The following is a 22,501-nucleotide window of genomic DNA, read 5'->3' on the forward strand; positions in this document are numbered from 1 at the left end:
TCAGATCAAAAAAAAGAAAAAATGAGAAAGGAAAAAACCAAACAAGCAAATAAAACAAAAATGATGAAAAATACTATGTTGGGATCTACATTTAGTTTCCATGACCTCTCTCTGGATGCAGATGGCTCTTTCCATCATAAGTCTAGTAGAATTGACCTGAATTACTTTGTTGTTAAAAAGAACCAAATTCATCATAGTTGATCATGATATAATCTTATTGCTCTATACAATGTTCTCTTAGTTATACTCATTTCAGTTAGCATCAGTTCATTTAAATCTCTCCAGGCCTTTCTGAAATCATTCTACTGATTATTTTTTATAGAACAATAATATTCCATTACATTCATATACCATAACTTATTCAATCATTCCCCATCTGATGGGCATCCATTCAGTTTCCAGTTCCTTGACACTACAAAATGGGTTGCTACAAACATTTTTGCACATATGGGTCCTTTCCCCTTTTTTATGATCTCTTTGGGATGTATCCTAACGATTTTTTTGGGATACATTTGGGATTCAGTAGTGAGACTATTGAATCAAAGGGTATGCAATTTGATAGCCCTTTGGGCATAATTCCAAAACTGCAGAGTATTCTTTACATTGTCCAAGTGAAGGATAGCCTCTGGATTGTATTCTGACATGGTTCTATTTGTGGATGACACATGCTGTTTACCTCAATTCCTAGAACATTACAGAGCAGCCTTGAAGAGAGCCACAATCTCTCAAAAGAGCTCAGTCTATTTTAGAAAAGTCTGGAAAATCTTACATAAAATGAAGCTGAGTGAAGTGAGCAGAACCAAGAGAACATTGTACACAATAGCAACAAAATTATGTGATGATCAACTATGATGAACGTGGCTCTTTTCAACAATAGTGTGATTCAAGGGAATTCCAATAAAGCTGGAATTGAAAAATGCCATCTGTATCCAGAGAAAATGTAGATCAATGCACAGTATTTTTGTTTGCTTTTTTGGTTGCTTTTTTCTCTTTCTCATTTTTTTTTCCTTTTGAACCAATTTTTCTTGCACAACATGGCAAATATAGAAATATGTTTAAAAACTGCACATATTTAATGTATTTCAGATTGCTGTCTTGGGAAAGGGAAAGGAAGAGAAGGAAAAATATTAGAACATAGAGTTTTACTAAAATGAATTTTGAAAACTTTCTTCACATATATTTGGAAAAATAAAATACTACTGGAAAAAAAGATCAGTTTAACTATTTATGACAGAAAAGAAGCAAATGGAGAATTTCTGTATCCAGGTTAGTTTGACAGCTACTAATCATCAGCAGAGCCACAATTAGAATTCAGGTTTCTTATTCAGTTTAAGCTTTTTTTTTTTTTTAACTTTATCCATGAATAAAATGGATTTTGTTATTTTTGTGGTCAGAATTCATTTTAATGTTAATATACTGAGCCTTCAGATTTAAGACCTGAGAATCTAAATAGTGGATATGAAATTATAGCTAGAAATGGCATGAATCTACAATGCTTTCCTATTTAAGACACAAGAAATAATTAGGAAAAAACCTCCAAACCACTCTTTAGTGTGCCAATATCTTTTTAACCAAACAAGTACTTATTATATACTAGATATTATATATTTCAAATTTATTCCCCTCCTTTCCATTTCCTTTTCTACCATTGTCCCTTGTTCACTTTGTATCCAAAGTTTACTTTATTCCTGACACTATAATCATCTCTTCTACATCTTGCCAGCCTCATCATGGAGATGCATTCTCTGTAATGCACATGTTCATATTATATGTTTATTAACACTGGTGGTATAGTAATAAAATTTAAGTATCAGTGTATGCCTTAACATTTTATTGATTTTTCAACAATATACACATTGAAACCTCTAGGAATAAATTGCTAGCTCAATTCATAGATGTCTTGGTAAAGAAACATATCCATACTAGTACTTGTGACAAGATTCCTTCTCTGCCCAGCAAGAAGCCACATCTGCCTTTGAGATGGTATTCTGGAAAGTCTACATCACTCAGCATACGTCTTAAGTGAACACAAGTTTAGGAAATGCATTTGTTTATCCTAATTACAACCCAGGAAAGTTTGATTCCAGCTAAGGATTTGGATTTTATGTATTAGCTAAGAGTATTTAGGCAGCTAGGTGGAATAGTGGATAGACTCTTGGGCCTGAAGCAAGGAAGACTCATCTTCCCAAGTTCAAATATGGCCTTATTAGCTATTTGACCCTGGCCAAGTCACTTAATCCTGTTTGATCCAGTTCCTTATCTGTAAAATAAGCTGGAGAATAAAATAGAAAATCATGCTAGTATTTTTGCTAAGAAAACCCCAAGCGAGATACAAAATGTTGGACATGATTGAACAATAAGAACAAAATTGTTTACAAACTATATCTGCTTGGCAATCTATTACTTAAGCTAATGATGAAAGTAAGCTATCAATCAAAACTAACATCATTGTTAAGTATTTATTACTTACTTATCTGATTAGAGTCACATATATATGATTAGCTGTTGTTTACTAAATTTGGGGAAAACATTAGTAGCTGTTTACCAGATTTGGGAGTAATATAAATAATTGCCAAACTATACCACACAAGTCCTTATCTTATTACCGAAAAGTAACTTAGATAACACCTAAGTAGACACAAAATGGAAGGTTAACATAAAATGGAGTTGCTCATTTTAGGTTATCATACTTATTCTCACTATGCTTTCTTAATTACTACCTCTTCTAGACTACTACTTCAGGAAAAGTCTTGACTTCATTTAACTACAAATACTTTCAGGTCTTCTCCTTCATTGACACAGATACTTTGGCACCCTTCCCAACTCTTTTCTAAAACCACGAATCATTATCAAATCAATTCTGCCATCTTTCCTGTCAATCTACTCCTTTATCGCCCTACTCACCATCTCTAAAACTTTTAATGCTCCTCCCTGACTTCTGTTTCTCCTTTTATATTGTTTTATCCATTAGAATATTGCATTTTCATGGATCATACAAAATTCTGCTTCCTCCATATAGTTCCTTCTTCCCAATTAGAAATAATGTATTCCTCCTCTGAATACCGATGGAACTATTTTTGTGTGTGTATGTGTGTTTTCTTATGCCTTTGTAGTACAAGAATATATTATCTTTCCTCCAAATAAATTTATAATTTATTTGGGGAAATAATTATATACACACACATAAAAAGATGATAACATGTGTGTAATATAAGAAATGAGTTTTATAGTGATTCTTGGAAGTGAGAAGTTATTTTGTGTTGTAACAATTAGGGAAATCTATACTGAGAAAGGATATTTGAATTTGATCTTAGATTTGGCATGAGCAAATGTCAAAAAATATAAGGTTTATTCAAGAGACGAGTTTGATTGCAGTTCAGAGGTTCATGGAAAATACTAGAGAGATAATAAAATAGAAAATTTTGATTAGAGGCATATTGGAAAAGTGTCTTTCAGTTAGTTCTAATTATTACACTGGGACTCATATTATCTGAAGTGTCAGTCAGATAAACAAACTTATATCCCCTCTCTAGCTCTCTCATTGTTTCTGCTCCTTTGGTGATTTCCACTGAGATTGAGACAGCACTTGAGAATGGGTGATGATTTTATGAGATTGTGTCTCCTTTCTCATTTTTTCATTTAGGCTGTCCCTATCTACCAACTATTTCCACTGAAAAAGGGATAGATTCAAAAATTATAGAGAATCATATCCCAAATCACCCATAGTATCTCTTCTATGAACAAACAGTTTAGTAACTGAAACCTTGCACATACACACACACAAAGAGATTCTTTTGAATAATCTTCAAATTTCACCAGACTGAATTTTGAATCTTTTTGTGCCTTCTGACTGAATTCTGGAACTGAATTAATGTGAATCTCATTTTTTTTGTTTTTGTCTCATTCTGTTTTCAATGGGCTAATTGTTATGCTTGAAGGAAGAAAACTGTTGCTTCCTCAACCATTACAATAAAAATTCATCCATAAAGATCCTCTAATTCTCTAATTTTTGTAATCTTTCTACAGGAATGTCTAGCCAATTAATGTCATTGACAGAATATTTAGTGGGTGCCAAGTGTAGGGAAAACCAATTCATTTAAAAAATTTATAGAGCACCTATGATATGAAAATTACAATTCTAGTGGCTCTAGGGAACATAAAAAGGAATAAACTATCAAAGAATTTATAATCTAGTGCATATGTGTATATTATGTGTATATATACATACATACATACATATACATATACACATATATAGTGGAATCTGCTTCACAAAGTACTACCTACTACTACTACTACTACTATTGCTGCTGCTGCTAACACCACCACCACCACTACCGCAGCTAACTACAAAGTAGTATATAAGTGCATAAGAGAGGAATAATTATAATAACAATAGCACTTATATTGTACTTTAAAGTTTGCAAAGAATTTCACAAATAGTATTTCATTTTGTCCTCACAACAATTCTGAAAAGTAGGTGTCATTTTTATTCCCATTTTACAGATGGGAAAGCTGTGGATGGAGAATTATTTCCATTTTGTTGGCAAGGGGTAGTGGGACAGAGGAGAAGAGGGTACCTGGGAAAACTTCCTGGAAATTTCATTTAGGATAACCCTTGAAGAATAGATATGGTTTTTAAAAGATAGATATAGAGCACAATGGAGGAACTGAAGTTGGAAGACTTCCAACCATACCGAACCATACTTCCAACTATACCAAACATAGAGGAGAGTACAAGCAATTTTAGAGTGGTGTGAAGGTGCAAGGATGCCTTTGAGAATAGTCCAGTTAATAATATAGTTAATAGTCCAGTCCAGAGTGCAGAATATATAATAGAAATCCATGCAAAGAAAGGCTAAAAATCTATTTAGGTCCCAAATATTCAGGTCTTAGCATACCCACTAAATGTTTGGACTTTATTCAATAGACCATGGGGATCTGTGGAAGATTTTAAAACATTGATGCTACATAATCAGTTTTGCTCTAGGAATAATATTTTAGTACAGATACATAGACTATATTGGAAGGGACAGAACCTAGCATTAAAAGTTGGTAGGAGCTTGCTGAGATTGTCTAGGTAAGTTGTAATAAGGATCTCAATAGTCGAAAAGAAGGCATAAGACAAAGAGATATTATAAGGGAGACTGGCAACTAATTAGGAGACAATAACAAATACAGGAGGTTTCAATTGCAATTCAGATTAAAAGTCTCTGTAATCCATAGGGAAAAGTGACAAAGCAGATGACAACATCTTTAGTGTTATTTCCACTGATAAAATCACATCCATTTATGATATTGAATCATTTAACAGTGCAAAGAACTTTTAACTGTGGCAAGAACTTTCTGTTTGGGGTCTTCAGTAGCTGTGGCTGCTAAGGGACTCAAAGGCTAAAGAACTTATAAAAGCAGTCATCTCTCTTTAAAGTTTTATTGTCTAGAAATTGGCTTCTGGGCCCAGGAAGGAAACAGGACTGTTGGTATGTGGGACTCTGCTAGGACTCTTGGACCCAGAATTCTGGGCTGTTTCTGTTTGAATCTAAGATTAAAGTGGTTTGACATGCTTGGCCAACATGGTGCCTTTGGTCTTTTACCACCTTAGCTAAGCTGGATTCCTTTCCTAGTGAGTGATAATTGATGGATATGATCAACCCCTTTTCATGGAAGTTGCTGCCCTGAATGATGGCTGTGGGTACTAGGCCAGAATTAGGGTCAGTGGTTGTGGTGAGGCATTGATTTGCTATTTCTAGAGCTTTTGCGGTCACCTACTTGCCAGTGACAGTTGGCTAGCAATTGTTGTTGATAAGGATAAAGGGGAGGGTTCATTCTTTGGAGGTTGCTTCCCTCAATGGTAACCATGAGGATTAGTTTGGAAGCAAGGACAAGTGTCTGGTGGATATTGCTATTCTGAGGGTTCTTGAACACAGGGTTCTGATCTATTTTCACTCAATTTAGGTCTAAGAGGAAGTGGTGGTTTTAAGTCATCTGGCATAGCCTGATCCTGAACAATGAATTGTTTCTTAAATTACTGGCCAACTCTGACCATTACAGATTTTCTCATACTCACATGAACTGTGCCTCCCTCTAACTTCCATTCATTGGATATAAATCTGTTTTTTGGAGTCACAGAAGATATCTTAAACACAATAGAAAAAGGCTAACAATATAATTGTAACTAATTACAAATCACTAACTAATTATAATTAATTGTAAAAGATCAGCTGCCAGATCATCTCTGTTTGAGATATAAATTGGTTCTTTGAATGAATCAGAAGGAAAACAACTAATAAGGTATAGAATGGTGTGCCTCAGGGTGATCTTTAAATCAGTTCACTGAGCTTTAATGTCAGATTTAGAAAAGGGACCCAACTTTTGGATGACTAAAAGACAAATAAACTCAAAGAAAGGGAAGCTATAACCAAATTATATAGAATTGACAGAACAGAAACACACGAAGAAAGAAGTCAAACTCTGGGAGTAAGGTTTTGAGATTGCATGGATTAATATCTTACAAGTCATGGGGACAGAAGCTGTGTTGCTGAACTTCACTACCTTCTGCCCCATCATCTCTTACAGAGATCACTTTTGGATAAAAGGTTATAATCTTTCATCCAGCTCCCTTTTTCTTTAGCCCTATGGTTCTGTTCATCCCCTAAAAACTTGGGTTTCTCTTCTAGTCTGTCATCTGGACTTCATGAACTCTCCTTTTTTTACTTGCAGCACTTTTATTTTTCCTAAAATAATAATGTTATTGATGATGTTGAACATTAAACTTTATAGCTCTTAGAAAGACTGGCATTTTAATTTTTTGTTGTTGTGTGAGAACATTAAGTTAACATAAAACATCTTTTACAAATGAACTAGATGTACAAATTTGTAATTATCCAAACTTTTTGTAAATGAATAATAACTTCATGATCCTGGAGGAAAATCATGTTCCAAAGGCTTGGATTTATAAGTATTCATGGTTTAATGATAGCAAAATATAATATTCATTTATGAACTCTGACTTTTCAGCCTTAGGATAGAAAGTCTGGAATACTAAAACTCTTTTAGATGCTGGAAGCCTGATCTTTAGATATTCTATACAGATATAATATCTTATCAAACTAAATTGTACAACTGATGAGTGACATCCAACCAGAGATATTACCATATCACTGGGTTAATTCTCTATATAAGTTAACTCAGCCTTATCTGTCTCTTGAAATGGCCCGTATCAAGTTTAGATCAAAGATCTAATGGTATGCTAAAGTTACACAAATGAACAATTAATTTGAATGAGGTAAAACCAGTAAGTTTAACAACCTAAAAAAAGGATGATATTAGTTTAATATCAGACATAATATTTCTCATAGACAAATAATTTTCTTTTCTTTTTTTGAATTTATTTAGTATTTTCTTTTTTTCTCAGTTACACTTAAAAAACAAATTTTGACATTCATTTTTAAAATGAGTTCCAAATTCTCTCTTTTCTTCCTTTCCCCACAATGAGAAAGCATGAAAATCAAAATAGGTTATACATGTGTAGTCATGAAAAATATTTCCATATTAGTCATGTTGTGAACAAAAACATGGACCAAAAAAACCCTCAAGAAAAGTAAAGTAAAAAAATATATTCATCAATCTGTATTTAAATGCTATCAGTTATTTCTTTGGGGATAATTATACTTTTTCATCATTAGTCCTTCAGAGTTTTCTTGGATCACTGTATGGCTGAGAATAGCTAAGTCATTCATTACTTATCATTTTATAATATTGCTATTACTTTGTACACAGTACATTTCACTTTGCTTGAGCTCATGGAAACCTTTCCAGGTTTTTCTGAGAGCATCCTACTCATCATTTCTTATGTAGTACAATAGTATTTCATCATAACCACATACCACAATTTGTTCAGCCATCCCCCAGTTCATGGGCATTCCCTCAATTTCCAATTCTTTGTTATCAAAAAAGACTTGCTATAAATATTTTTAAACTTATAGGTCCTTTTCCTTTTTTAAAACATCATTTGGGATATAAACCTAGCAGTGGTATTACTACATCAAAGGGTATGTGTCGTTTTGTAGTTCTTTGGGCATAGTTTCAAATTGCTCTACAGAATGGTTGAATCAGTTTATAACTCCTCCAACTATGCAGTAATGTCTCATTTCCCACAATTCCCTCTGAGATTTGACATGTTTCTTTTCTTTATTATTAGTCAATCTATTGGGTATGAGGTAGTAGCTCAAAGTTGTATTCTAACTGCCCTAATGAGAAAGTTCTTATTAGCTATAAGTAGCGTTTTCCCATGTAAGAATGAAAATGGTTAAATTTTATTAAGTCCTTTATGATTTCTTTTTTCTGTTTACCTTTTTATATTTTTCTTGAGTTTTGTATTTGAAAGTAAAAATTCTATTCAGTTCTGATCTTTTCATCAAAAATGCTCAAAAGTTCTCTATTTCATTGAATATCTAGTTTTCCTCCTGAAGGATTAGATTTAGTTTTTCTGGATAGGTGATTTTTGGTTATAATTCTAGCTTCTTTACCCTTTGGGGTTTCATATTCCAAGACCTCTAGCCCTTTAATGTAGAACTGCTAAATCTTGTGCTATCCTGACTGTGACTGCATGATACCTGAATGCTTTCTTTCTGGCTGCTTGCAATAGTTTTTCCTTGACCTGGGAGTTCTGGAATTTGGCTATACTATTCCTGGGAGTTTTCATTTTGGTGTCTTCTTAGGAGGCAATTGGTAGATTCTTTCCACTTCTGTTTTACCCTCTAGTTCTAGAATATCAAGACAATTTTTCTTGATAATTTCTTGAAAGATGATTTTTTTTTTGATCATGACTTTTAGATAATCCAATAATTTTAAAATGATCTCTCCAGGATCTATTTTCCAGGTCAGTTGTTTTTCCAGTGCAATATTTCAAATTGTCTTTTATACTTCAGTTCTTTGGATTTTTATTTTCTCTTACTTATTAAGTCATTAGCTTCCACTTGCTCAATTACAATTTTTAAGGAATTATTTTCTTCAATGAGCTTCTGTACCTCCTTTATCATTTGGCTAATTCTACCTTTTAAGGACTTTTATTTTCTTCAGTGAATTTCTGTGGCTCTTTTCCTTTGTGATCAATTCTATTTTTCGAGGTATTCTTCTTTTCATTGACTTTTTGTATCTCTTTTATCATTTGGTCTAATCTGCTTTTTAAGGTGTTATTTTTTTTTCAGTATTTTTTTTTATACGTGTGTGTGTGTCCTTTACCAAATTATTAACTTATTTTTAATGGTTTTCTTGTATTGCTCTCATTTTTTCCCTAATTTTCCCCTCTTTTATTTGATTTTCAAAATCCTTTTTGAGTTCTTCCAATTCATTTTTTTTTCTTAGAGGCTTAGATATAGGAATTTTGACTGTTTTCTTCTTCTGAATATGTTTTTATATTCCTTGTCACCATATTAACTTTCTAAAGTCAGAATTTTTTGATTTCTCATTTTTCCAGATTATTTCTTGACTTTCAGCTCTGTGTTAAAGTAGATCTCTGCTTCTAGGTAGTAGACAAACTGTTCCAAACTTTAGGGGGTTTGTGCATCTGATTCCAGAGATATTTATAGGGATCTGTAAGTTTTTACTTTTTTCAAACTAATATGATCTAAGGATAGGTGTGTTTGCTACTTTCCTGGACTGTAGTCTGATCTGTGAGTAAGTAATCTCAAAGTATTCTTTTCTGCCCTGGAACTATGGGGAAGGTCTCCACTCCGCTGTGGTTACAAACTCTTATGTGCTAGTATTTCTCCTCATCCTGGGATTGTCTCCCAGGAATGGGACCTGGATCCAAGTATAGGTGAAACAACAAAATCCTGCCTCAGAACTAACAAATAGATCCCTATTATCTCTTTTTGACCAGTTGTTTAGTTTTTTAACCATCTGTTCATTGAGAACTTAGGAAGCCACTGCTGCTACTGCTAATTCAGTGGCTCCCAAGGTCTGCTTCTGGTTTGTAGGGTCTGCATCTGTGCATGTGTGACCTGTGCTGGAATTTGCTCTACTCTCACTCAGATGTGACCGACCTTTCCTGCTGAACTTCTAAGTTGTCTTTGGTTGAAAAATTATTTTATACCATCCTTTTATGGGTTCTGTTGCTGTAATAATTGTCTTATGGAATTATTTAAAAGTGTTTGGAGGGGTTTGGGGAAGAATTTAAGCAAGTTGTTTTCATTTCTCCACCATCTATCCTTTGAAAAATTCATTTTGAAACAAAGGCTTATTCAAGTGTCTTGAGTCTAATATGAAATGGGAATTTTTTAGGGCAAATTTATATCTTTTTGAAAACTCATGAAGTAAATGCTTTGTATCTACTAGCATTCCATTTAGAAGCATTTATGATGGACAATAGATGAACTAAAATTTTATGCCTGCTTGCTGATTTACATATGCTTAAAGGTAGAGAGAGAAGCAAGAATAGAACCTCCAAATCCAGACAGAATATTTTTGTTCAGGACCAGCATAGTCTTGATTTTCATTGTGCTAGGAAAACATTAAGCCTGTGTTAACTTTCTGTAGTCTATCAGCAATACCAGGGCACATGGTAGGACTACCTGTGTTAGCATATAGGTCCTTTCCAAAATCCATATCACAATTCATAAAATTGAATGTGGTCTCATGAATGGCATAAGATTTTATAGCTAGAATGACTGGTTGGAACATCTTGATTATGGTGTTTACCTCATCATTAGGAAGTTCATAGTTCTACAGAGAGGAAGACAGTAGCAATGGCCAAGTCTAGAGCAACAAAATACATCTTCTTAAAACACTTAGTTTTGAGAATGTTATCAGTATAAAGAGTTCTACATCAAAATCTGCATACACCCTGTACGACTTTGAAAAGTAAATAATGCAAAAAAATTTGACATTAGAGTAACAAAAGTGTATAGCTTGTAAATTACTGTTTCACTTATGGAGCATTTGTCAAGTCAGGATTGCTAAAGATGGCAAAGGAACAAGTAATTTGATTGTAGAAGATATTGTAGAATTGAGTTGGTTCAATGAGGATTGAGGAAGGGAAGGGAAAAGAATGTAGTTAGTGCAGGGGAGATGGCCTAGTCATAATTAAAAGATGGAGGGAATGAAGGTTATGATGAGGATTAAGGGTTAGGGATTGTATAATAAAAAGAAAGTTGGAATTATGAACATATAATAAAATATAAAACATAAAATAAAGCATTAAATAAAATTTTAAGAGTTTGTTAACATTGAAATGGAATAATTATGCATTATTGAGGTTATGATCATCTCTTGTATAGCTGAGGAAGAGTAGAGTAGTAGTTCATGGGAAAAAGTAGATTAAGGAATGTAGTAATTAGGCTATTTGAGGAATCATCTCTCTCTCTCTCTTTCTTTTTCTCGTTCTCTCTCTCTCTCTCTCTCTCTCTTTGTGTGTGTGTGTATATATATGTATATATATTTAAGCCTCTTGGCATGGGGATGGGAATTGTGGAGGAGAGAAAATTTGTGAATTAGACACTGAACTCGTTGAAAAAGAAAGAATGTCTTGGAAGCCGGTATTTAACAAGATCTAGGTTGAATAATAAATTTGTGTAACATGAACTCATGAAGGAAAAAAGGTGATAATAGAGACAGTCTGTAAATAAGGAATATTATGACTGTACCACCACAATGAGTGTGTTTGTGTGTGCATATGTCTGGGAGCAGTATGAGTGAAAGTATTTGAAAAAATGGTGAGAGAAATATTATCACAAGAAGAGAACCAGGTGTCAGAAGATGGAAGAAATAAGAAAGAAAGAGATTTAAGATAAAGGAAAGCTGCTAAATATGGAGCTGGTATTCTAGTAGATATAGTAGAAAGGATGAGCAAATCTGAAATGAAATATTGTGGAGTTAGTGTTGAAGTAGATGGGAATGAGCGTGGGCAGTTGAAGATGGGCAATAGGACATATATTTGCAGCGATTTGGAATCATTGGGATAGAGAAAGTGTAAAAGGATATACTTTCATTAACCACTGAAGAGTGAGTCCTTGTTGCATATCAGTGGTTGGAAAGAGGTTTGTTGAGGGAGTTCCTGTGATGACTGAGTTAGCACCCTGGATATTTTAGAATCAGCCAGAGTCAAGATAAGCAATCTTTATTCTTTTTCTTTCTTTCTTTCTTTCTTTTTTTTTTTTTTTTCAAAGCCAGAGGAAAGATCATGGACACAAGAATCTCTTCTTTCTTCTCCTGCTCCTCTTCTTCCACTTTCTAAATTCTGCCTCAATCCCCCTATACGCCAAACAGATAAAACCTGCACAGAGTAGTGGACAGGGCCATCCTTTCTCCAAGCATATGCTAGTAGAGTATTGTCCAATTGGTAATTAGCCTTAAGTGCTTGGACCTCAGTCCATCAACTCAGTTTCAGCCCATTACATCTCCCGCTTTCTTTTGTTTTAGAACATAAGTGGTCATGCTCACCTGGAGGTCAGCGCCCCCAAGGGGAGGTGATCATGTCCTCCCTGACTTCTCAGGAAAGAAGGTGAAAACACCGAAAAGGAGGTGATCACCCCCCCTGATTTCTCAGGAAGAGAGATGAAAAGCACCAAAGGGAAGCGGGGATTGCTAGTGGGTTTCTGGGCTGAAGGCTCTTATTAGAAACAGATATGCACAAACCCAGCAGCATGGGAGGTATTACACAAGCACATAGCAATAACGCACAGGCTATTAGTGATGACTCTCCCCACAGTCAGTGCAGGCTCAGTGTGGTGTAACAAACATGAATTGTACATGCAAGTAGTGATATAACAAAGAATATGAATCAACATGGTATTGTAAAAGATTTCCAGAAGTCCTAGAAGGAGGGTATGTAAACAACAGTCACAGGTATTTCCCACATGGGACAAGTTGAGTTTTAGAGAGCTTCCTTTGACAAATGGCCTTTTACTTAGAGATTTCATTTAAGTCACAAAATACCCCATCTTATCTCTAAAGCAATCAAGTCATTTAGAGCAAACTTTTGGTGCCAGGTATGATTTCAGGATCCTGCAATTTCAGGAAAGACTGGAGCTCCAGTGGACTGGCTTAAAGAAAACATGAATATTGTATACTGCTTTTGAGACACAGTTCTGTCAGAAATATAGCATTAGTCTACAGCTTGGTTCCCATTAGTGTGAACAATGACTCTCTTGTAGTGATATTCAAATTTCTATTGCACATTCCACTGTGAGAAATTCCACATTTCACTGAGTGAAATGGGGAACTGAGGACTTTTCAGAATAATAACTGCAAGAAATTCAAGACTCAGCACCAAGGGATTGTTAATCATTAAGGCTCTGGGAAGAAGAGCAAAAACTTGCTCTTCCAGCAGAAATATCTGAGATAATCTCCTGGACCTTTATTTAACTGCTTAGAGAAAAAGATGACTAATTGGCCTGGAGATATTCAAGAAGTCTCCAAATTAGCTATCTCTATTTGTTGATTGAGGAAGCCTGTGGTAAACTAAGTCTCCTTGGTTAAATCTCTGGCTTAATGGATTACTTACTTCTAAATAAATTTCCTTATTGTGAGGGATTAAAAATTATTAATTAAAGTAGATTGAACCTATAACCTAAATTTAGTTTATGAAGGTCTGATGGGTTTGGAAAATGAAATTCTTTGTACAAATCTTATAATAGAATGCTTATACTAGTTCAAGTACCATAAACTTAGGCACACATCTGCAATAAGTCAACTATATGGCTTGTCTAGAATTTAACAAACTTGTGCTACTTTCATCTAAGCAGGCAATGAAAATTAACCGGATAAAGGGAAAGGGTCATAGATTCTTGTGGATTATGACTATATAATCGTCCTTAACTTCTGTGAAAATCACCACCTCTCTCTGGAGAGCACCAGTGAATGGATAGTCTGCTTCTCACAAGATTCTACTAAAGCTTCTATTCTTCACTTTGAGAAATCTCTGAGTAGTTATTTTGAGTTAGGACTTGCTGTACCACACAAAACCAATGACCATAGCTTATAAAATTATGTCTTCAAATAATGCAAAGTTGAATATATATATATATATATATATATATATATATATATATATACATATATCTCCACATTAGGGGATTCATGATTTATACTAGTTTATACTATTATTTATACTATACAAAGATGATTTGGGGTAGCATTTGTAGGAAACTTGAACAAAGAAAGGATTCTAATATGTTCAAATACAATTTGGGGGTTAACATTATAAGGTAATAATAATCATTCCTGAAATGTGATCTTTTGAAACAATTAAAGTGACTCCTCCTTGATATCAAGATCTAAATCATTTCTCAGTAGATAAGAGTAGGTCATAGTACCAGTTACTTCAAGGGTTAGTGAAAGATGACATAGCCCTTTAGATGGGACTCTGTTCTAAGATGTAGTTATCAGCCTTAATCCATTTCCCTAAGGAAGCCACTTTTTCCTCCATTTTCCAGCTTTTTCAGTTGTGGTTCAGGACTCTATAATGGGGTCTCATAACTGAATTGGGGAGGTCATAAATTATGATTTATTATCAGTAAAAGTTTGATTTGCAAATCTATTTTAAATACGTATATACTCAGGATCACATAAAAATTTCTCAGATGAAAAGGAGTTGTGAGTGGAAAAAGTTAAGAAGCCCTGCTGTTTCTAACTTACCTCCAAACCTGGAAGTCTTTTTAGATTAGAGGAATATAATTTCTTAATATTGTCAGTTTTATTTAAAAGGAGATTTTTTTAGGGCCATTTGGAGATTGATTACTTCTTGTTAACTATCTTTCAATAAATCCTGTGTTTGTGACCCAATCATGAGTTTTCTTTCTAGCATAAGAACATGGGAAATTCTTTGAATCTACGCACTTTAGTTTTTCTATAAAAAAGAAAATGAAGTAAGCTCATCAAATGCCCAAGGTCAAACAGGTAGTAACTGTCAGAGGCTGGCTATGAATTCCTGACTCCATAGCTAGTTTTCTATCCACTGCATAATTTGTAATAGCTTATTTTTGGCATTGATAGGTACTATTTAGCTTATAAAAAGGATATGTGTTTTTGGATTGTCTAAAAGTAAGCTAGATTGCATTTCTCTTTAGAACAGCAACTACAATAATTGGTAACACATGATGCTTTAAAATTGGCAAAGCATTTTACATATTTCTCAATAACATTACTGTAAGTGAATATAGGTGAAAAGAAAGTCTGATCATAGTTGGAATGTTTTCTTGCCACAGAGCTGAGAGAAGCTAAATGAAGCACAAAGAAAACCATAAATATGATTTTGATCTCATTAGCCCTTGACTTTAACCACTTAAAACAACCATAGACAAAGAAGAATATTAACAAGACTGAGAATAGAGAATGGAAAGAACAAACAGAATAGCATAGAAAATAATTGAGTAGAATAAGACATAATTGGGCAGAGCAAATGACTATTATGGGCAGAAGAAAACATAACATTAGCATAGATGTAGAAGAGTAGTAAAGTAGAAGGGGAGAAAGGATGGGAGTATTGAGAAACAAATAGAATTTAGCCAAATTCTTCATTATATTTTAATGTCTTCACAGGTAATGGGCTATGAGAACAATTCAACACTAGTAGATTTCATTTTGTTGGGATTCTCATATTGGCCCCATCTGGAACTTCTCTTTGTGGCTATCTTGATCTTTTACCTCTTAACCTTGCTTGACAACATAGTCATCATTGTCTTGTCTCATTGTTCCCTTAGCTTCACATCCCTATGTATTTCTTTCTCTGTCATTTCTCTTTCCTTAGACCTTTGCTACACAATTAGCACGTCCCTCAACTACTAATTAATCTGCATGGAGCTGACCAGATCATCACTTATGGAGGTTGTGTGACTCAACTCTTTATTACCCTTGCCCTAGGTTCTGCCAAATGTGTTCTTCTGGTAGGGATGGCTTTTGACCGCTATGTTGCTGTCTGTCAGCCTCTCCAGTACACTACCACCATGCAATCCTGCCTTTGCTTTCTGTTTGCTACTATCTCCTGGTTTGGAGGTTTTGTCAACTCGGTAGCACAGATGGGGCTTATGATGACTATTCCTCTCTGTGGCCTACATTATTTGGACCATTTTTTTTTTTTTTCTGTGAAATGCCTGTACTCTTAAAGTTGGCATGTAAGGATAGAGAACAGACAGAAGTCAAGATATTTGTAGCCCGGGTCATCATTTTGGTATTACCTGCCTCACTTATCTTGGGCTCCTCTATATGCATAGTACAGACAGTACTGAATATTAAGTCAACAGCAGGACAAAGAAAGGCATTTGAGACATGTGGGTCCCATCTCATGGTGGTCTTTCTTTTCTATGGATCTGCCATCTATACTTATCTCCAACCCATTCATAGATACCCCACAAGTCATGGGAAGTTTGCTGCTCTCTTTTAGACTATCATGACTCCAATGCTCAACCCTCTTATTTATACTCTGAGGAATAAGAATATGAAGGCAGCTTTGAGGAAGATGATAAAGAGATAAAGAACATTGGGATAGAGGAAACAATGAAGAGCTTCCACTAATAAATTGTTAGGGGTCACGGCCCTAACTCCCAAGTGGAACAGGCCTTATGTGACCAGTACTGTTACCTGAAATGGTGAAGACTGTGAGCAATGAAGGATGAGAGTGAGGGTGGTGTGAGACTCTGTTTATTACAAAAACTGCAGGTCTTTATCATCTTGGTGCTTGTTTCTAGTTACTACTTCATACATAATCACATACTAGCCTGTAATAGATACATGATTCTCTACAGGAAGCTACACATAGATATCTTGTATATATTCCTTTCCTAATAAGAGTATTCAAGGTACTCCCCTCTAAGTTCCAGCACGCCTCTCCTGGGAACAGTTGTTAACCCATTCTAGTTTTACCCTTTCCAGTTTCTAAATGGTTCTGTACAATACAGCTCCTATCTGAAATGTATTTTTTCCTCTTTTATTGTTTAAACCTTTCCCTTTCTTCAAGTCCTATTTTAGTTGAATAAGGTCTTCCTTTATACTTTGTCTCTCTTCTTTCTTCTTTTGTTTCCTTTCTTATGTTGATCTGCTCGGGATCTGAAGAAATAGCCTAGAAAAGTAGACAGGTTAGTTGAGAAAAAGCAAGTAGTCCCCCTCTTCCCTTTCTTCCCCTTCCGCCTCCCCCCCCACACCAAAAAAAAGGCACATAAATGCTATTTATTTTTAAGCATTCAGATGAAATGCTGACATAATTTGGAGCAAACTAAAGAGACAAATGTTATAAAATATTAAAGGGCTGGTTTATTTGGTGCAAAAATATAGTTTTTCAGCGTGTAAGTAGGAAGAGATAAAAAATAAAATGATTAAAATTGTTAAGAGTGAAAGAAAGAAACATGATAAGAAAATGGCAGAGGCAAGAAGTATAGAGGGTACAAATGGAAAGAGGAGGAAATGAGTGAAGATCAACAAATATAGTTAAGGCAAGTGATTCTCTAAGGGTTGATTCATTTAAATGAATTCCACTGATAATGATGCACTCATTTTATTCAGAGAACTATTAGGGCATGATTGTAATGAGGAAGAAAAAAAGTAAGAGAAGAAAAGGGAGAGGACAAAGGAAAGAAAGGAACTAAGGGAAAAAAAGTTAGAGAAGAGGAAAAGTAATGACCATAACCCTTGTCCCAAAACCTATTGGTATGAAACTTTTTTTATTATAAATAAATATCCTGCCCTACAGGAAGGATAAAGTGGAGTTGGTGAGAATGGGAGAACTCCAGCCTTCTTCAGTGCCCTTCAGGACTGTCCAAGTTTCAAGTATTTTTCAGGTTTCTTCAAGTGCAATTTGCTTTAGGTACTTCTGGATTTCAAGTTTGAGAGAGAAGATGGGGGATGTTGTTGTTGTTATTCTTTGTCCTTCATTCTCAAAAAGGATCATGACATCAGAGAGGTGATGTCATGACATGCAAATGAATTGGATATAAATAAGGGAGGGCTGTGCAAGGTCACCTGCTTCACTTTTTTCTTCAGAGTCAACTGAGTCCAGTGGCCAGATATAGATCAAGATGTCCTGATGCAATGGGAGACCTTGGTCTTTTTAAGCTAAGATCTTCAACAGGTCTCAGTTTGATTGAGACCATATCCATTCAGTGATTAAAGCTAGATAACAATTGAGACAAAGAATCTCCTCTTTCACCTAAAAAATGTCCTTTTTCACCAAAAAAAAATCTAAATAAGTAAGTAAATGAATGAATGAATGAATGAATCTGGGAGGGGAAGAACTTTACCTCAGGTAGTAAGGAAAGGAAAAGATCCTGGGAAAATATGAGAGGAGCTGGCAGTATTCATTATATTCCTATTCCCAGTTAGCTATAATAGAGACTTTGTAAAATTTCCTATTGGGCAAGATCTAGGACTCTCTCTTGGTTGAGATGAATATTCTCAATTTATGGGAGATCTTTGCTCTGTATTGTCTGGTATATATTCTCTTATGTATATTCAGAAATTATATCATAAAAAAAAGAAGTGAACATAAATTAAATATCATGGATGGAATTACTATGTGTAAGGAGAGTATCTCATGTGTAGTAAAACCCACCTGTATTAGGGACTATTGTGTAGTGAGATTTGAAGGGACAAAGAATAGATTTCTCTAACCTCTTCTCCCTCCCACTACTCCCAACCTAAGGATAGGAGATAGTGTCATTCATAATAGGAAGGGATGGGAAATTGGACCTGGAAACTACTTGGATCTCAGAGAGAGGATATACAGGTAAGAATTATATTTATGTACTCTCCTGAATACTGTTAGTGCAAAGAATATGATAAATTTCAATCTAATTTCTGTTCTTTTTATCATTATTACTGGAGACAAGGACCCCAAGCTTTATATTTAAAGCTTTATCCCTTTTCTATCAAATACCAGTTCCACAATGAGCATACATAGTGAATAAAAGAAAATCCATTAATCCAGATCAGTAACAAAATGGAAATCAGAAAATGTATATGTAAGGGAATATATACCAGACAACACAGAGTGAAGAAACCTTCCTGTTGGGAGAAAGATAATTCAGCTCAATGAGAAAGAATTTTAAGTCTCTCTCAATAGTACTCATTTCTTTTTTGACTTGCCCAAAGTCACACAGCTGGGAAGTGTTAAATGTCTGAGGTCAGATTTGAACTCAGGTCCTCCTGCTTGAGGGCTGGTGTTCTATCCACTATACCAACTAGCTGCCCTGATAGCACCCATTTCTTAAAGTTCTACTGTAGCTAGCTGGGAATAGGGACATGATGGAGACTGTCAATTTCTCTCATATTTTCTTAGAGTCCGTTTGTTTAGTAACTTGAAGTGGGGTTGACCTTTTCCATCTTCTTTCTCAAGGCTGGAAGTCAGACGCACCCAAAGTGACTCATGCTTGAAGATCCCCAAAGAAGACTTGGAAGCTTGATGAGTCCTTAAGGGGACTGAAGAAGGCTGGAGCTTTCCTCCTCTCATCAGTTCTCCATCTCCTCTCACATAGGGCAGGGCATTCATCTTCATCAAAATCGAGAGTCCCTTATCAGTGATTTTTGGGACAGGGATTGCATTCAGTTATAATCAAGAAAGGAAAGGGTGAGAAACAATTGAAGAAAACAGAAAAGGAATAAATATGTGTAATGTATGGACTAGCTCTCTGGAGGATCTTGGGACCAGCCTTGGTCTTAGTGGAAGAGTCAAGGAGGCAGGAGAGCCACCAGGATGGTTAAGGATGGAATCTCTCATTTCCAGTCCTCTCAGCCCTTAAATATCTCAGTATAATTACATCATTACAGCACATTATGTGCTAACTAGAGAACCATTATCTCATCAACCACACTGAGCAATTGCTAACTATAAGCACTCTGCTGTAAGTATCCCTTGCTTCAAGTAGAACACAGGTGGTCACTCCCTCCTTGATTTCTCAGGAAGGGAGGTGGGCACCAAAGGGAAATGGGAAGCCAAACCAGATATTGTTAGTAGGTTTCCTCTGGGTTTATACCTTACCCAGAGTTCCCCCACTATCTGCAGCCCTCTACATCTCCTGCTTTCTTTTGTTTTACTTGAAACGGGTATACATAAATCCATCAGTATGGGAGGTATAACATAAGCACATAGTAATATAACACAGGCTAGTAGTGATGTAACAAACAACATGAATCAACAAGAGGAATTATACATGCCCATAAGTCCTAGAAGGAGGGTATATAAATTACAATCACATATACACCTCCTTCAGACGCAAAGAGGTAGTCCAAAACCAATCTATTGTCCATCACTTCATGTGTCAGGGAATCCAATGATTTCTGCAAGTTTATGAAATTTTGAAATAGTTTTTTTTATGTGTTAGGGAATCCAATGATTCCTGCAGATTTTGAAGTCTTGCAACAATCTTATCATGTCTCAGAGAATCCAGTGATTCCTGAGGGTTTTCAAGTCCTACAACAGTCTTATCATGTCTCAGAAAATCCAGTGATTCCTGAGGGTTTTCAAGTCCTACAACAATCTTAGTATGTCTTGGGGATTCCAATGATTCCTGAGGGTTTTGAAGTCCTGCATCAGTCTCATTAACAATTTTTGATGTCCATGAGTCAATTGTCATAACTGCATGCTCTTTCAGTTGTGGGCACAATCAGCGATGGAAACACCCAATTTTTTTGGGTCTTCTCCTTCAATTCAAGGGTATTCTCTGTCTCTCTTTCTGATGGACAAGACAAATATGGCTCGTTGGCACCCATCTGATTCCTTCTCCATCTGTAGAGATACAAGCAAACCCTCTCCCCCAAACAGTTAACCTACTCTTCCATTTACCACTTTCTGGATCTCTCCACATCACCTGGCGATTCTCTAAAGATAGTAGAGCTGCTTGCACTGGACGCTGCCCTTCCAGTGGGTTTTAAAACCTGTCTGCCAGAGCCAGTGCATCTTTGCTAAAAATCTAGAAGTTAATTGTATAAGGAACCAAATTTAAAGGTTCTCTAGGGTTACCTATGGCTCACCCTTTCTTTTGTTTTTGGAGGAGCATCTTGATGTTTCTGTTTCTCCTCTCTACTATTGCCTGTCCTTGAGAATTAAAAGGTATGCCAGTGATGTGTAAAATCTGGTACTATGCACAAAAGTGTACAAAATGTTTAGAAGTATATGCAGGTCCATTGTGTGTTTTTATTGCTTGTGGCACATCCATAATTGCAAATACTTATATAAGAATTCAGTGACCACTCGGGCTGTCTCTTTTGCTGCTGGTATTGCAAAAGTGAATCCTAAAAAGGTATCTACCACAACATGGATAAAAGACAGACAACCAAAAGATTTATAATGGGTCACATCCATTTGCCAAATTTCATTGGGTCTCAAACCATGAGGGTTCTTCCCTGGAGGGAGCATAGGAGCATGGAAAGGAAGGCAAGTTGTACAGGCTAGTGCTGTGCTCTTAGCTTCCTCTCTTATTATTCCAAATTATAAACACAAAGCTCTAGCAGCCTGATGATATTTAGAATGAGATTCTTAGACTTCCTGAAATAAAGGAGTATTGACCAACATAGTTAGAAGGCTATCTGCCTTTGAATTACCATAAAAAATAGGACCTGAAAGTCCACTATGAGAGTGGATATGCAAGATATAAATCTTACCTGGATGCTTTCTCACTTGCTCTTGAAGTTCCTTAAAGAGCTGATATAATATTGGAAGCTACAAATTTTATTTGGACTGTAGCAATTCTTTGTACCATCCCTAGTGAATAAGCTGAATCAGATATTATATTTACATCTCCTGGATAATAATTAGGAGCTAGCATAATTGCATACAATTCATTCTGCTGAGTGAACTGAAAGGAAGGTCTGACTGCTTTCTTTATAGTTAAGTCATGAGAGTATACACCACAACATAACATTTGTGTTATGCATCTGTAAAGATAGTTGCTCTTTTAAGAGGAAACTTAGAAACTTTTTCTTCAAGAATCCATCATCAATTATGTAATAGCCAGGTTATCTTTAATGGAGACCCATGTGTAAAATTTGGAGCCGTGGCCAATAAAATTTGCCACTCTGGGATGGTTTCACAGCATGCATTAATTTGTGCATTGGTATAAAAGGTATATATCTTGTCAGATCTTATCCCAGATAGCCACAATCATCAAGTAAAGAGTAAGATTGGTCTGGTTGTGCTTGGAGAGTCACCCACTCAATCACACTGTCTCCTTGATGAAGTACTGTTGTGGGTGCCTCTTTTGTAGCAAAAACTAATATTTCCAAGGGTTTTTGAGTGACTCTTTCAACCACATTAGATAAAACCAGTTCAACTTCTCTCAGAGCTTCTTGAGCTTCTTTTGTAAGCTGGCATGGTGAGTCTAAAGTAGTGTTTCACCTTAAAATGTCATATAATGGTTGTAATTGATAGGTAGTTAAACCTAACATTGGACACATCCATTGGAAAGTTTTTGTACTGTAAGCACCTTAGGATGTACTTCATATCCTAAATATTGAAAAGGACCTTGCCTTTTTTTTTTTTCTGGGGCTATGTACAATTGATAGTTCCTTAATGCTT

General features: G+C 35.4%; 1 pseudogene; it reads left to right on the top strand.

The window, feature by feature from the left end:
* The first annotated feature begins 15,543 nt into the window (after nucleotides 1–15,543).
* LOC127561426 (olfactory receptor 2Y1-like) lies at nucleotides 15,544–16,471 on the top strand (annotated as a pseudogene).
* Nucleotides 16,472–22,501: the final 6,030 nt, after the last annotated feature.

This window comes from Antechinus flavipes, chromosome 4, assembly GCF_016432865.1.
Source record: "Antechinus flavipes isolate AdamAnt ecotype Samford, QLD, Australia chromosome 4, AdamAnt_v2, whole genome shotgun sequence".
In the NCBI taxonomy this organism is placed as follows: Eukaryota; Metazoa; Chordata; class Mammalia; order Dasyuromorphia; family Dasyuridae; genus Antechinus; species Antechinus flavipes.